We start from the raw sequence: 15,652 nt of genomic DNA on the forward strand, positions 1-15,652 counted from the left end.
GCTTATCCCAGTTACATTTGTTTTCATTCTAGTTACGTTCCAGCTGGAGCCGGAATCCCCTGCCCTGTGCAGCATGACAGACTCAGGGCTTGTGTGGAACGCCTCATGGCTGCTCTCTGTATTGTTGAACTTGTCTCAGACGTTTAGATGAGAATGTAGTGTTGGGAACCCCCTTGCGTGGGGCCCCTGGTGTTTTGGTGTTCTTTAGAGTGGGTGATAAAAGTATTTCACGCAGGAATAATATGACTGAGTGAGGTGTCAGTCACAGGTGACTGGGGGCCGATTACAGGGACTCAGCTGTGTCTTATTACTGGGCTGACGAGTCTGTGCTCTAAAAACGCAGTCAAATCGCAGCATGTGGCATTCTGGCCGTAGAACTCCTGTATGGCAGTAGACGCTTTGTATTATGGTTAATGGTCCTCCTTCTGTAATGTATTTGCTGATCGAACGGGTTTTTATGATATGAGCTGCATAAATGAAAAAAACAAAAAACATTTCTGAAGTCCCCTATAAGGATGTTCCAGCTACATATAGAAACACTCAGTACGTGTTATGACATGTTTCTTGCTGTAAACATGGTTATGCTGGGGGAGGTGGGGGCACTTACATGGCTCCACCTCACACACTTCCTGAATGTTAAACCATTGAGAATTAGGATGTTACTTTATGCATATATTTCAGTGTACATTGTTTGCCAGCATTTTACATGTAATCACTTCCTCTGCATTGTGTACACAGAGCTGGGGGATGGTCAGGTCGGTGAGTAGTAGCCCAGACACGATGTATATAAGGGAAATACAGACACCCAATACCATTCAGAGAAAATACATTTCCTTAGCAACATAACATCACCCTGTGTCATAACATTGCCTAGTATGTGTGCCTGTGTTCCCATAGCATGTGCTACTTGTATGCAGCGCTTTGTTACATACATGGTGGTATACAGTGCTTAAAGTGGTCCTAGAGAGGTGGTGGAACTCACCCCCCTCCCCAAGAAGAAAAAGAAGTAAAGCTATTGAACGGCGCCGTAGGCGCGCGCCGCCAGAAAAGGGGACGTGTCCTCAAAAAGGGGCGTGTTCACACAATAGTAACAATGCCCACAGTAGTAGCACCCCATAATACACATAATGCCCACAGCAGTAGCGCCCCTTATACAATGCCCACAGTTGTAGTGCTCCTTATGCAATGTCCACTTTACTGGTAGTGCCCCTTATATAGAACCCATAGTAGTGGTGCCCCTTATGCAATGCCCACAATAGTAGTGCCCCTAACGTCCCTAGCAGTGATGCCCCTTATGAAGTGCCCCCTTTACAATGCCCTCACTAGTAGTGCCCCCAGTAGTAATGCACTTAATGGTAATGCCCCCAGTAGTAATGTTGCCTGTAGTAATGCCCCCAGTCATTTAGCCCCAGTAGTTATGCCCCCTGTGGTAATGCCCCTGCAGTTATGACCCCAGTAGTTTAGCCCCTATGTAGTTTGCCCATTAGTAATGCCCCCAGTAGTTTGACCACTTGTAGTTCAGCCCCTGTAGTTATGCCCCCTTTTAGTTTGCCCCCTTTAAGTTTAGCCCCCAGTAGTTTAACCCTTGTAGTTATGCCCCCCTGTAGTTTGCCCCAAGTAGTAATACCCCTGTAGTTATACCCCCAGTAGTAATGCCCTCCTGTAGTTTGCCCCCAAGTAGTAATGTCCCCAGTAGTTTAACCCCTGTAGTTATGCCCCCAGTAGTTTAGCCACCCTGTAGTAATGCCCTACTGTAGTTTGCCCCCTATAGTAATGCCTTCAGTAGTTAGCCCCCATGTAGTTTAGCCCCCAGTAGTAATGCCCCACTGTAGTTTGCCCCCAGTAGTAATGCCCTCCTGTAGTTTGCCCCCAGTAGTAATGCCCTCCTGTAGTTTGCCCCCAGTAGTAATGCCCCCAGTAGTAAGCACCTGTTAGTAATGCCCCCAGTAGTAATGCCCCCGTTTGTAATGCCCCCAAGAGTAATGCCCCCGTTACTAATGCCTTCAGTAGTTAGCCCCCATGTAGTTTAGCCCCCAGTAGTAATGCCCCACTGTAGTTTGCCCCCAAGTAGTAATGCCCTGTAGTTATACCCCCAGTAGTAATGCCCTCCTGTAGTTTGCCCCCATTAGTAATTTCCCCAGTAGTATGCCCACAATAGTAATGCCCCCCCCAGTAGTAATGCCCCCAGTAGTTTGCCCACAATAGTAATGCCCACCCCCCCAGTAGTAATGCCCCCAGTAGTTTGCCCACAATAGTAATGCCCCCCCAGTAGTAATGCCCCCAGTAGTTTGCCTACAGTAGTAATGCCCCCCACCCAGTAGTTGGCCCCCAGCAGTTAGCCCCCGTTAGTAATGCCCCCAGTAGCTTGCTAACAGTAGTAAAAGCCCCCAGTAGTAATGCCCCCCCCCCCAATGGAAGCGCCGCTACACATAGGGAAAAAAATAAAATAAAAATCACCATACTCACTGATCCCCGCTCCCAGGCCGCTGCAGTCCTTCCTTCCGGCACCCGCTCCTCAGCACTATGAGATGTCTCTCCCATAGCGCACAGTGACAGAGCCGGAAGCCGGAGCTCAGTACTGAGCTCCTGCCTCCGGCTACCGCCGGGCGCCCGCTGGTAACGCAATCCCAGCGGGCGCCCGGCATCTTCCAGCAGCGGCGGCACACAGCGGGTTAGGTGAGCCGGAGGAGGCGGAACTGCGTTCCGTCTCCAAGTGGAACTGACGGAACGCAGTTCCGCCCCGTTCCGGCTCACTTTAACCCCTGGTGGTATAAGATTTACAGCAGATTCTGCACTCTGGATTAAGGTGCAGACGCTTAATGTAGTCATTTCTGAAAGTATTATTTTAGGCTTGTTGTTATAACTATTTATAAGGATTAACAATCAGACCCCCCCCTCCAAAAAAAAGTTACCAGTACTGCATGCTGTATTTATTAACAGCTTCTTACAGTATATAGCGTAGCATATTCCGTTGCGCATTACAATTGGAAAAGTGGTAATAGAACAAAACTTTGTAAATATAGACAGACACATAGATAGGAAGGCCCTGCTTGCAAGCTTACAGTCTATAGGTGCTATGAAAAAATAAAATGAGATTTTAAACCTACCGGTAAATCTATTTCTCCTAGTCCGTAGAGGATGCTGGGGACTCCGTAAGGACCATGGGGTATAGACGGGCTCCGCAGGAGATAGGGCACCTAAAAAGAACTTTGACTATGGGTGTGCACTGGTTCCTCCCTCTATGCCCCTCCTCCAGACCTCAGTTAGAGAACTGTGCCCAGAGGAGATGGACAATACAAGGCAGGATTTAGCAATCCAAGGGCAAGATTCATACCAGCCCACACCAATCATACCATGTAACCTGGAACATACATAACCAGTTAACAGTATGAACAAACAACAGTAACGGTCCAAGACCTATTACAACTGTAACATAACCCTTATGTAAGCAACAACTATATACAAGTCTTGCAGAGTTTCCGCACTGGGACGGGCGCCCAGCATCCTCTACGGACTAGGAGAAATAGATTTACCGGTAGGTTTAAAATCTTATTTTCTCTTACGTCCTAGAGGATGCTGGGGACTCCGTAAGGACCATGGGGTTTATACCAAAGCATCCAATCGGGCGGGAGAGTGCGTATGACTCTGCAGCACCGACTGAGCAAACGCTAGGTCCTCATCAGCCAGGGTATCAAACTTGTAGAATTTAGCAAAAGTGTTTGACCCCGACCAAGTTGCCGCTCGGCAAAGCTGTAATGCCGAGACGCCTCGGGCAGCCGCCCAAGAAGAGCCCACCTTCCTAGTGGAATGGGCTTTAACTGAATTTGGTACCGGCAATCCAGCCGTAGAATGAGCCTGCTGAATCGTATTACAGATCAGCAAGCAATAGTCTGCTTCGAAGCAGGTGCGCCAATCTTATTAGCAGCATACAGGACAAACAGAGCCTCTGTTTTCCTAATTTTAGCCGTTCTGGCTACATAAATCTTTAAGGCAAATCTTTAAGGCCCTGACTACATCCAGGGATCTGGAATCCTCCAGGTCACTTGTAGCCACAGGCACCACAATAGGTTGATTCATATGGAATGAAGAAACCACTTTAGGCAAAAATTGCGGACGTGTCCTCAATTCAGCTCGATCCACATGAAAAATCAAGTAGGGGCTCTTGTGTGACAAAGCCGCCAATTCAGACACTCGCCTTGCTGATGCCAAGGCCAACAGCATGACCACCTTCCAGGTAAGAAATTTCAACTCAACCTTGTTAAGCGGTTCAAACCAGTGTGATTTTAGGAACTGCAACACCACGTTCAGGTCCCATGGTGCCACTGGAGGCACAAAAGGGGGGATGGATATGCAGCACTCCCTTTACAAACGTCTGGACTTCTGGAAGAGAAGCCAATTCCTTCTGAAAGAAAATCGAGAGGGCCGAAATCTGTACCTTAACAGAGCCTAATTTCAGGCCCATATCCACTCCTGTCTGTAGGAAGTGGAGAAAACGACCCAGATGAAAATCTTCCGTAGGTGCATTCTTGGTCTCGCACCAAGACACATACTTTCGCCAGATACGGTGATAATGCTTAACCGTCACCTCCTTCCTAGCCTTTATTAAAGTAGGGATGACCTCTTCCGGAATCCCCTTTTTCGCTAGGATTCGGCGTTCAACCGCCATGCCGTCAAACGTAACCGCGGTAAGTCTTGAAATACACAGGGCCCCTGTTGCAACAGGTCTTCCCTCAGAGGAAGAGGCCAGGGATCTCCTGTAGATCTGAGTATCAGGCCCTTCGAGGCCAGTCTGGGACAACAAGTATTGTCTGTACGTTTCTTTGCCTTATGATCCTCAACACTTTTGTGATGAGAGGAAGAGGAGGAAACACGTAGACCGATTTGAACAGCCACGGTGTTATCAGAGCATCTACTGCCACTGCCTGAGGGTCCTGAGACCTGGCACAATACCTCCGAAGCTTTTTGTTAAGGCGTGACGCCATCATGTCTATTTGAGGAGTTCCCCAAAGACGTGTTATGTCTGCAAAGACTTCTTGATGAAGACCCCACTCTCCTGGATGGAGATCGTGTCTGTTGAGGAAGTCTGCTTCCCAGTTGTCGACTCCCGGAATGAAGACAGCCGACAGAGCGCTTACATGATTTTCCGCCCAGCGAAGAATCCTTGTGGCTTCCGCCATCGCGACTCTGCTTCTTGTCCCGCCTTGGCGGTTCACATGAGCCACTGCTGTGACATTGTCTGATTGAATCAGAACCGGTAGGTTTCGAAGAAGACTCTCCGCTTGTCGAAGGCCGTTGTAAATGGCCCTGAGTTCCAACACATTGATGTGTAGACAGGACTCCTGGTCTGACCAAAGACCCTGAAATTTTTTTTCCCTGTGTGACCGCTCCCCATCCTCAGAGGCTCGCGTCCGTGGTAACCAGGATCCAATCCTGAATTCCGAACCTGCGACCCTCCAGGAGGTGAGCACTTTGCAACCACCACAGGAGGGACACTCTGGCCCCTGGGGACAGAGTTATTTTCCAATGTAAGTGCAGATGGGACCAGGACCACTTGTCCAGAAGGTCCCATTGAAAAGTCCTTGCATGGAACCTTCCGAAGGGAATGGCCTCGTAGGCCGCCACCATTTTTCCCAGAACTCGAGTGCATTGGTGAACTGACACCCTTTTCGGTTTTAGCAGGTCTCTGACCATGTTCTGGATGTCCTGGGCTTTCTCTATTGGGAGGAAGACCTTCATTTGTTCCGTATCCAGTATCATACCTAGGAACGGTAGTCGAGTTGTCGGAATCAACTGTGACTTCGGTAGATTTAGAATCCAACCGTGTTGCTGGAGCACTCTCAGAGAGAGCGCCACACTGCTCAGCAATTTCTCCCTTGATCTCGCTTTTATCAGGAGATCGTCCAAGTATGGGATAATTGTGACTCCATGCTTGCGCAGGACCACCATCATTTCCGCCATTATCTTGGTGAAAATCCTCGGGGCCGTGGAAAGTCCAAACGGCAACGTCTGAAATTGGTAATGACAATCCTGTACAGCGAATCTCAGGTATTCCTGATGGGGGGCATATATGGGGACATGAAGGTACGCATCCTTTATGTCCAGAGAAACCATAATCTCCCCCTCCTCCATGTTGGCTATTATCGCTCTGAGTGATTCCATTTTGAATATGAATCTTTTTATGTACAGGTTTAGGGATTTCAGATTCAAAATAGGTCTGACCGAACCGTCCGGTTTCGGGACCACAAATAGGGTTGAGTAGTAACCTCTTCCCTGCTGGTGCAGGGGAACCTTGATCATCACTTGCTGTATACACAGCGTTTGAATTGCAGCTAACACTATATCCCTTTCCGATGTGGAAGCTGGTAGGGCCGATTTGAAAAATCGGTGCGGGGGCACCTCCTCGAATTCCAATTTGTAACCCTGGGAAACTATTTCCAACACCCAGGGATTCAGGTCTGAACTGACCCAGGCCTGACTGAAAAGTCGAAGACGTGCCCCCACCGGTGCGGACTCCCTCAGGGGAGCCCCAGCGTCATGCCGTGGGTTTTGGAGCAGCCGGGGAGGACTTTTGTTCCTGGGCACCTGCCGAAGCAGGTGCTCTTTTGCCTCTGCCCTTACCTCTGTCGAGGAAAGAGGATCCCCGACCTCTTCTGGACTTGTGCGACCGAAAGGACTGCATCTGATAGGGTGTTACTTTCTTTTGCTGTTGGGGAATATATGGTAAAAAATTTGATTTACCTGCTGTAGCTGTGGAAACCAGGTCCGTCAGCCCATCCTCAAACAATACATCACACTTATAGGGTAGTACTTCCATATGTTTTTTGGAATCCGCATCACCCGTCCATTGGCGAGTCCATAAGTATCTTCTCGCTGAGATAGACATGGCATTGGCCCTAGAAGCTAGCAATCCAATGTCCCTTTGAGCATCCCTCATAAATAAGACTGCGTCTTTTATATGGGCTAGAGTTAAGAATATAGTATCCTTATCCATATTATCAAATTGATCTGTCAGCTCATCTGTCCAAGCTGCAATTGTGCTACACACCCATGCCGACGCAATTGTCGGTCTAAGCACAGCACCCGTATGAGAATAAATACACTTTAAGGTAGTTTCTTGCCTGCAATCTGCAGGGTCCTTAAGGGCCGCTGTGTCAGGAGACGGTAGCGCCACTTTCTTGGACAAGCGCGTCAGGGCCTTGTCCACAGTGGGGGATGATTCCCAAATCTCCCTGTCCTGCTTAGGGAAGGGGTATGCCATATAAATTCTTTTGGGGATCTGCGGTCTCTTTTCCGGAGTCTCCCAAGCTTTTCCAAAGAAATCATTTAATTCATGAGATGCGGGAAAATTAATAATCTGTTTCTTTCCCTTAAACATGTGTACCCTTGTGTCGGGGACCGAGGGTTCATCCTCAATATGCAACACATCCCTTATTGCCACAATCATACACTGAATGGTTTTAGTCACCCTAGGGTGCAATTTTACTTTGTCGTAGTCGACACTGGAATCAGAATCCGTGTCGGTAGTAGTGTCTTGTGTTAAGGGACGCTTTTGAGACCCCGACGGGCCCTGTGAGTCGGTCCAATCCGAGGATTGACCCCCTGATGTCCCCCCTAATTCAGCCTTATCAAGCCTTTTATGTAAAGATGCCACACTTGCATTCAACATATGCCACATGTCCATCCAATCCGGAGTCGGCACAACCGACAGGGACACACCACTCATTTGCTCCACCTCCTCCTTGGAGAAGCCTTCCGCATGTCGACACACACGTACCGACACCCCACACACACAGGGATTAACCTATAAGGGGACAAAACCCCAACCAGGCCCTTAGGAGAGACAGAGAGAGAGAGTATGCCAGCACACACCAACGCTTAAAAACACTGGAAAAAACATGACCAGATAGCGCTTTTTTATATATAATATACCAATTCCCACTCACTGCGTCGCTAATGTGCCCCCCTCCTCTTTTTTCCAGCCTGTGAAGTTCAGCAGGGGAGAGACCAGGGAGCCAGCGTTCATGCATGCAGCTTCTGTGGAGAAAATGGCGCTGGTTAGTGCTGAGGATCAAGCCCCGCCCACCCGACGGCGGGCTTAGGTCCCAGTGACTTTTCTATTAAAATGGCGGGGGATCTTAGCTTTACTGCCTCCGCAGCCTAATCTATCTGAATTTGCCCAAAAGTGAGGAATATTGCTGCCCAGGGCGCCCCCCCATGCGCCCTGCACCCTTCAGTGCTGCTCTGTGTGTGTGACTGGGAGCAATGGCGCGCAGCTTGCCGCTGCGCGCCTTACCTCATGAAGATCTGATGTCTTCTGCCGCCTAAGATGTCTTCTGCCTTCTCATACTCACCCGGCTTCTATCTTCGGCATCTGTGAGGAGGACGGCGGCGCGGCTCCGGGACGAACCCCAGGTGAGACCTGTGTTCCGACTCCCTCTGGAGCTAATGGTGTCCAGTAGCCTTAGAAGCAGTGCCCAACTTGACAAGCCAGCTCTGCTTCTCTCTCCTCAGTCCCACGATGCAGGGAGCCTGTTGCCAACAGGACTCCCTGAAAATAAAAAACCTAACAAAATTATTTTTCAACAGAAAACTCTGGAGAGCTCTCTGCAGTGCACCCATTCTCCTCTGGGCACAAGATCTAACTGAGGTCTGGAGGAGGGGCATAGAGAGAGGAGCCAGTGCACACCCATAGTCAAAGTTCTTTTTAGGTGCCCTATCTCCTGCGGAGCCTGTCTATACCCCATGGTCCTTACGGAGTCCCCAGCATCCTCTAGGACGTAAGAGAAAATAAAATGAAGGAAATATGGGATAAATAAATATTAAAAGCATATGTAGGGGTATATTTACTAAAGATTGATTTACAACTAGCACTTTAGATGGGTTTATCTGCTTTAGGCGGCTAAACCGGTGCATATGGGCGCAGACTGTCACCATGTACTGATATCATGGGCCTAATTCTGAGTTGATCGCAGCAGCAAATTTGTTAGCAGTTGGGCAAAACCATGGCCCTCATTCCGAGTTGATCGGTCGCAAGGCGAATTTAGCAGAGTTACACACGCTAAGCCGCCGCCTACTGGGAGTGTATCTTAGCATCTTAAAATTGCGACCGATGTATTCGCAATATTGCGATCACAAACTACTTAGCAGTTTTAGAGTAGCTCCACACTTACTCTGCCTGTGCGATCAGTTCAGTGCTTGTCGTTCCTGGTTTGACGTCACAAACACACCCAGCGTTCGCCCAGACACTCCCCCGTTTCTCCGGCCACTCCTGCGTTTTTTCCGGAAACGGTAGCGTTTTCAGCCACACGCCCATAAAACGCCGTGTTTCCGCCCAGTAACACCCATTTCCTGTCAATCACATTACGATCGCCGGAGCGATGAAAAAGCCGTGAGTAAAAATACTATCTTCATTGTTAAATTACTTGGCGCAGTCGCAGTGCGAATATTGCGCATGCGTACTAAGCGGATTTTCATTGCGATGCGATGAAAAATTACCGAGCGAACGACTCGGAATGAGGGCCCATGTGCACTGCAGGAGGGGCAGATATAACATGTGCAGAGAGAGTTAGATTTGGGTGTGGTGTGTTGAGACTGAAATCTAAATTGCAGTGTAAAAATAAAGCAGCCAGTATTTACCCTGCACAGAAACAAAATAACCCACCCAAACCTAACTCTCTCTGCAAATGTTATATCTGCCCCTCCTGCAGTGCACATGGTTTTGCCCAACTGCTAACAAATTTGCTGCTGCGATCAACTCCGAATTAGGCCCATGGTGCAGTCGTTGTAGTTTCAAATAAACACCTACCGTAGAGGTAGATTTACTAAAGCTTCTAAAACAGACAAGTGTTGGTGTTGAAAAAAGCAACCAATAAGATTCTGTCTATCATTCCTTTATTGCGTTCTAGAAAATAATAGAATCTGATTGGTTGCTGTGGGCAACACCACCACTCATCGGTTGTGGATCATTGGGTTGACCCTGTCTATGTCGACAGTCACTAAGTCGAACACTTTTGGTCGACATGCAGTAGGTCAACACCTGAAAAAGGTTAACATGGACTGAAGGTCGACACAGAAAAAGGTTCACATTAGCTTTTCTCATACGTCCTAGAGGATGCTGTGGACACCATAAGAACCATGGAGTATAGACGGGATCCGCAGGAGACATGGGCACGTTAAGACTTTGAATGGGTGTGACCTGGCTCCTCCGTCTGTGCCCCTCCTCCAGACTCCAGATTAGATCTGTGCCCAGGCAGACTGGATGCACTCTGAGGAGCTCTACTGAGTTTCTCTGAAAAGACTTTGTTAGGTTTTTTGTTTTTAGGGGGGCTGCTGGCAACAGTCTCCCTGCATCGTGGGACTTAGGAGAGAGAAGTCAGACCTACTTCTAGTGAGTTTAAAGGCTCTGCTTCTTGGCTACAGGACACCATTAGCTCCTGAGGGTTTGAAACACTAGGTATGCCTAGGGGTTCACTCCCAGAGCCCGCCGTCACCCCCCCTGCAGAGTCAGAAGACAGGTGAGTAGAAGTAGATAGAAGACTTCAGTGACGGCTTCTGAGGTACCGCACAGCGATCGCGCTGCGCGCCAAGCTCCCACACACAGCGGCACTACAGGGTGCAGGGGGCGGGGGGGGGGGGGGTGGCGCCCTGGGCAGCATTAAAAACCTCTTTTGAGACTGGCAAAGTGAAATTAGAGTGCCTAGGCACTAAATTCTTACCCCCACCAGTATAATTAGTTGAAAAATAGCGGGCTGAAGCACGCCAAGAAGGGGGCGGGGCTTAACCCTCACAGCTCTCATCAGCGCCATTTTCTCTTCACAGAGCTGCAGAGACGCTGGTCCTTCCTCACCACTGCTGTACAAGTAACAGGGTGCAAAACGGGGGGGGGGGGGGGGGCACAGTAAATTTGATGCTAAAATAAGTTATTATAGAAGCGCTGCAGGGTCTGAGGCATTATATTAAGGTTTCAGAACCAGGATAAGCGCTGGGTTGTGAGCTGGCAAACTCCCTCTGTGTTTTTCTGACAGGCTTTACTGTGGGTCTGTCCCCTATTGGCCCAGTGTGTCTGTGGGTGTCGGTACACGTGTGTTGGCATGTCTGAGGAGGAGTGCTCTTCCCAGGAGGAGACTGTGTTAGGGGCAGAAACGGCTGTGGGAGTGACCCTGTCGGCACCGCCGACTCCTGATTGGGTAAATGTGTTGATGCTAATGTGGCTCTTATTAATAAGAGATTAGATAAATCTGAGTCTCAGAACCAGGTATGGAAGAAATCTGTGGAGGATGTGTTGTCACAGGTCCAGACCCCCTCGGGGTCACATAAACGTTTGTTTGCTCAGTTGGCAGACACAGATACCGACACGGACACTGACTCCAGTGTCGACTATAGTGATACCAGATTAGACCCAAAATTGGCAAAGAGCATTCAGTACATGATTGTGGCAATAAAAGACGTGTTGCATATCACCGAGGACCCTGCTGTTCCTGATACTAGGGTCTGTATGTATAAGGGAAAGAAACCTGAGGTAACGTTTACTCCCTCTCATGAACTGAATACCCTTTTTGAAATCACGGTTGTCTAAAAAGGTGGCTTTACCGTCTCCTGACACGGCAGCCCTTAAGGATCCTGCGGATTGTAGACAGGAAAATACGTTAAAATCCATTTACGTCACCACAGGTACACTACTCAGACCAACTATTGCATCTGCGTGGGTGAGTAGTGCTATCGAAAAGTGGGCAGATAACTTGTCATCTGATATAGATACCCTAGATAGGGATAACATCCTTTTAACGCTGGGTTATATCAGGGACGCTGCAGCCTACCTAAAGGAAGCGGCGAGAGATATTGGCCTTTTGGGATCAAGCGCCAATGCCATGGCGGTCTCAGCTAGGAGAGCATTATGGATTCATCAATGGAATGCTGATGCTGACTCTTAAGAAAGCTATGGAGTCTCTACCGTATAAAGGTAGTGTATTGTTTGGTGAAGTTCTCGCTGATTTGGTATCTACGGCTACCACGGGAAAGTCGTCATTTTTGCCTTATGTTCCTCCACAGCAAAAGAAAGCTCACCACTTGCAGATGCAGTCCTTTCGGCCAAATAAATACAAAAAAGGCCGAGGTTATTCCTTCCTTGCTAATAGAGGAAAAGGTAAAAGATCTCCGGCCGTGGCAGGTTCCCAGGAGCAGAAGTCCTCCCCGGCTTCTGCCAAATCCACCGCATGACACTGGGGCTCCTCTGCGGGAGTCCGCACCGGTGGGGGCACTTCTCAAGCTCTTCAGTCAATTCTGGACTCGTTCGGCCCTAGACCCATGGATTTTAGAAATAGTGTCCCAGGGGTACAAACTGGAGCTTCAAGACGTTCTCCCTAGACGTTTTTTCAAATCTGCCTTACCAGCTTCTCTTCCGAACAGGGAGGTAGTATGAGATGCAATACAAAAGTTGTGTCTGAATCAAGTCATTGTCAGGGTTCCCCCGTCACAACAGGGAGAAGGCTTTTATTCAAGCCTGTTTGTGGTCCCGAAGCCGGACGGCTTGGTCAGACCAATTCTGAACCTAAAGTCCCTCAATCTTTACCTAAGAAAATTAAAATTCAAGATGGAACCTCCGAGCAGTGATCTCCAGTCTGGAGGAAGGGGATTTTATGGTGGCGGTCAACATAAAGGATGCCTACTTACACGTCCCCATATATCCTCCGCATCAGGCTTACCTGAGGTTTGCTACTCAGGATTGTCATTACCAATTTCAGACGTTGCCGTTTGGTCTTTCCACGGCTCCGAGGATTTTCACCAAGGTAATGGCGGAAATGATGGTTCTCCTTCACAAGCAAGGAGTCACAATTATCCCTTACCTGGACGATCTCCTGATAAAGGCGAGATCCAAAGACAAGCTGGAGCAGGACATTGCGCTCTCCCTGACAGTTCTGCAACAACATGGTTGGCTCCTAAACCTGCCGAAGTCACAGTTGAATCCAACGAAGCGGCTGTTGTTTTTGGGAATGATTCTGGACACGGAATTACAGAGAGTTTTTCTTCCAGAAGAGAAGGCTCTGGAAATTCAGAGTTTGGTCAAACAAATTCTGAAACCAGCGAGAGTACCAATTCATCAATGCACTCAGTTGCTGGGGAAGATGGTAGCGGCCTACGAGGCCATTCAGTTTGGCAGATTCCATGTCAGAGTGTTTCAGTGGGACCTATTGGACAAGTGGTCCGGATCCCATCTGCACATACACCGGAAAATAATCCTATCCTCCCAAGACCAGAATCTCACTCCTGTGGTGGCTGCACAGCTCTCACCTCCTAGAGGGATGCAGGTTCGGGATCCAGGACTGGATCCTAGTAACCACGGATGCGAGTCTCTGAGGCTGGGGAGCAGCCACACAGGGGGAAACCTTCCAGGGAAAATGGTCAAGCCAGGAAGTTTGTCTACACATAAACGTTCTGGAGTTAAGGGCCATTTACAACGGCCTTCTTCAAGCGGAACGTCTTCTTCGCAACCTGCCCGTCCTAATACAATCGGACAATATAACAGCAGTAGCGCACATAAACCGCCAGGGCGGAACAAAGAGCAGGGCGGCAATGGCAGAGACCACAAAAGTTCTCCGCTGGGCGGAAAGACATACAAGCGCTCTGTCAGCAATCTTCATTCCAGGAGTGGACAACTGGGAAGCAGACTTCCTCAGCAGACACTATCTCCATCCAGGAGAGTGGGGTCTTCATCAAGGGGTCTTCACAGAAGTGACAAGTTTTTGGGGAACTACTCAAATAGATATGATGGCTTCTTGCCTCAACAAGAAACTTCAGAGATATTGTTCCAGGTCGAGGGACCCTCAAGCAGTAGCGGTGGACGCGCTGGTAAAACCATGGGTGTTTCAGTCGGTGTACGTGTTCCCTCCGCTTCCACTCATTCCAAAGGTGCTAAAGATCATAAGAAGAACAAAGGTTCAGGCGATCCTCATTGCTCCGGACTGGCCAAGGAGGGCTTGGTATCCAGATCTTCAGGAATTACTCATAAGAGATCCCTGGCCTCTTCCTCTACGAGAGGATCTGTTACAGCAGGGGCCGTGCGTGCATCACGACTTACCGCGGCTACGTTTGACAGCTGGGCGGTTGAACGCCGGATCCTAGCCCGAAAGGGTATTCCCAGTGAAGTTATTCCCACACTTCTTCAGGCTAGAAAAGGAGTAACGTCTAAACATTATCACCGTATTTGGAGAAAATATGTGTCTTGGTGTGAATCCAAGAAGGCTCCTACGGAAGAATTTCAGCTAGGGCGTTTTCTCCATTTCCTGCAAGCAGGTGTGGATGCGGGCCTAAAGTTAGGCTCGATTAAAGTACAAATTTCGGCCTTATCGGTTTTCTTTCAAGAATAATTGGCCTCCCTTCCAGAATTTCAGACTTTCGTGAAAGGAGTTTTGCACATCCAACCTCCATTTGTGCCCCCAGTGGCACCATGGGATCTTAACGTGGTGTTGCATTTCCTTCAATCACATTGGTTTGAACCTTTACAGAAGGTTGAGTTGAAATTTCTCACTTGGAAAGTGGTCATGCTATTGGCCTTAGCATACGCAAGGCGGGTGTCTGAGTTGGCGGCTTTGTCTCACAAGAGTCCTTATATAATCTTCCATGAACATAGAGCGGAGTTGAGGACTCGTCAACAATTTCTGCCGAAGGTGGTTTCATCGTTCCACATAAACCAGCCTATTGTGGTACCAGTGGCTACTGACGCCTTTGCGCAGTCAAAATCTCTTGATGTTGTCAGGGCCTTGAAGATTTATGCCGCCAGAACGGCTCAACTTAGGAAAACGGAAGCTCTCTTTATCCTGTATGCTGCCAAAAAGATTGGAACGCCTGCTGCCAAGCAGACTATTGCGCGCTGGATCTGTAATACGATTCAGCATGCTCATTCTACGGCTGGATTACCGTTACCGAAATCAGTGAAGGCCCATTCTACCAGAAAGGTGGGCTCATCCTGGGTGGCTGCCCGCGGGGTCTCGGCATTCCAACTCTGTCGAGCAGCTACTTGGTCGGATTCAAACACTTTTGCAAAATTTTACAAGTTTGATACCCTGGCTGATGAGGACCTCATGTTTGGTCAATCGGTGCTGCAGAGTCATCCGCACTCTTCCGCCTGTTCTAGAGCTTTGGTATAAACCCCATGGTTCTTATGGTGTCCCCAGCATCCTCTAGGATGTATGAGAAAATAGGATTTTAATACCTACCGGTGAATCCTTTTCTCTTAGTCCGTAGAGGATGCTGGGCGCCCGTCCCAGTGCGGACTCTATCTGCAGTTATTAGTTATGTTTACACACGGGTTGTGTTATGTTATAGTCAGCCTGTTGCTGACGTTGTTCATGCCGTTGACTGGAGTTCTGTTAATTGCCATGTTGTACGGCGTGTTGAGGTGTGAGCTGGTATGTATCTCACCTTAGTTTAACAATTCCTTTCCTCGAAATGTCCGTCTCCCTGGGCACAGTTCCTATAACTGGAGTCTGGAGGAGGGGCATAGAGGGAGGAGCCAGTTCACACCCATTCAAAGTCTTAAAGTGCCCATGTCTCCTGCGGATCCCGTCTATACCCCATGGTTCTTGAAGCATCCCCAGCATCCTCTATGGACTAAGATAAAATGATTTACCGGTAGGTATTAAAATCCTATTTTCTC

The sequence above is a fragment of the Pseudophryne corroboree genome, chromosome 7 (genome assembly GCF_028390025.1).
Source record: "Pseudophryne corroboree isolate aPseCor3 chromosome 7, aPseCor3.hap2, whole genome shotgun sequence".
Lineage (NCBI taxonomy): Eukaryota > Metazoa > Chordata > Amphibia > Anura > Myobatrachidae > Pseudophryne > Pseudophryne corroboree.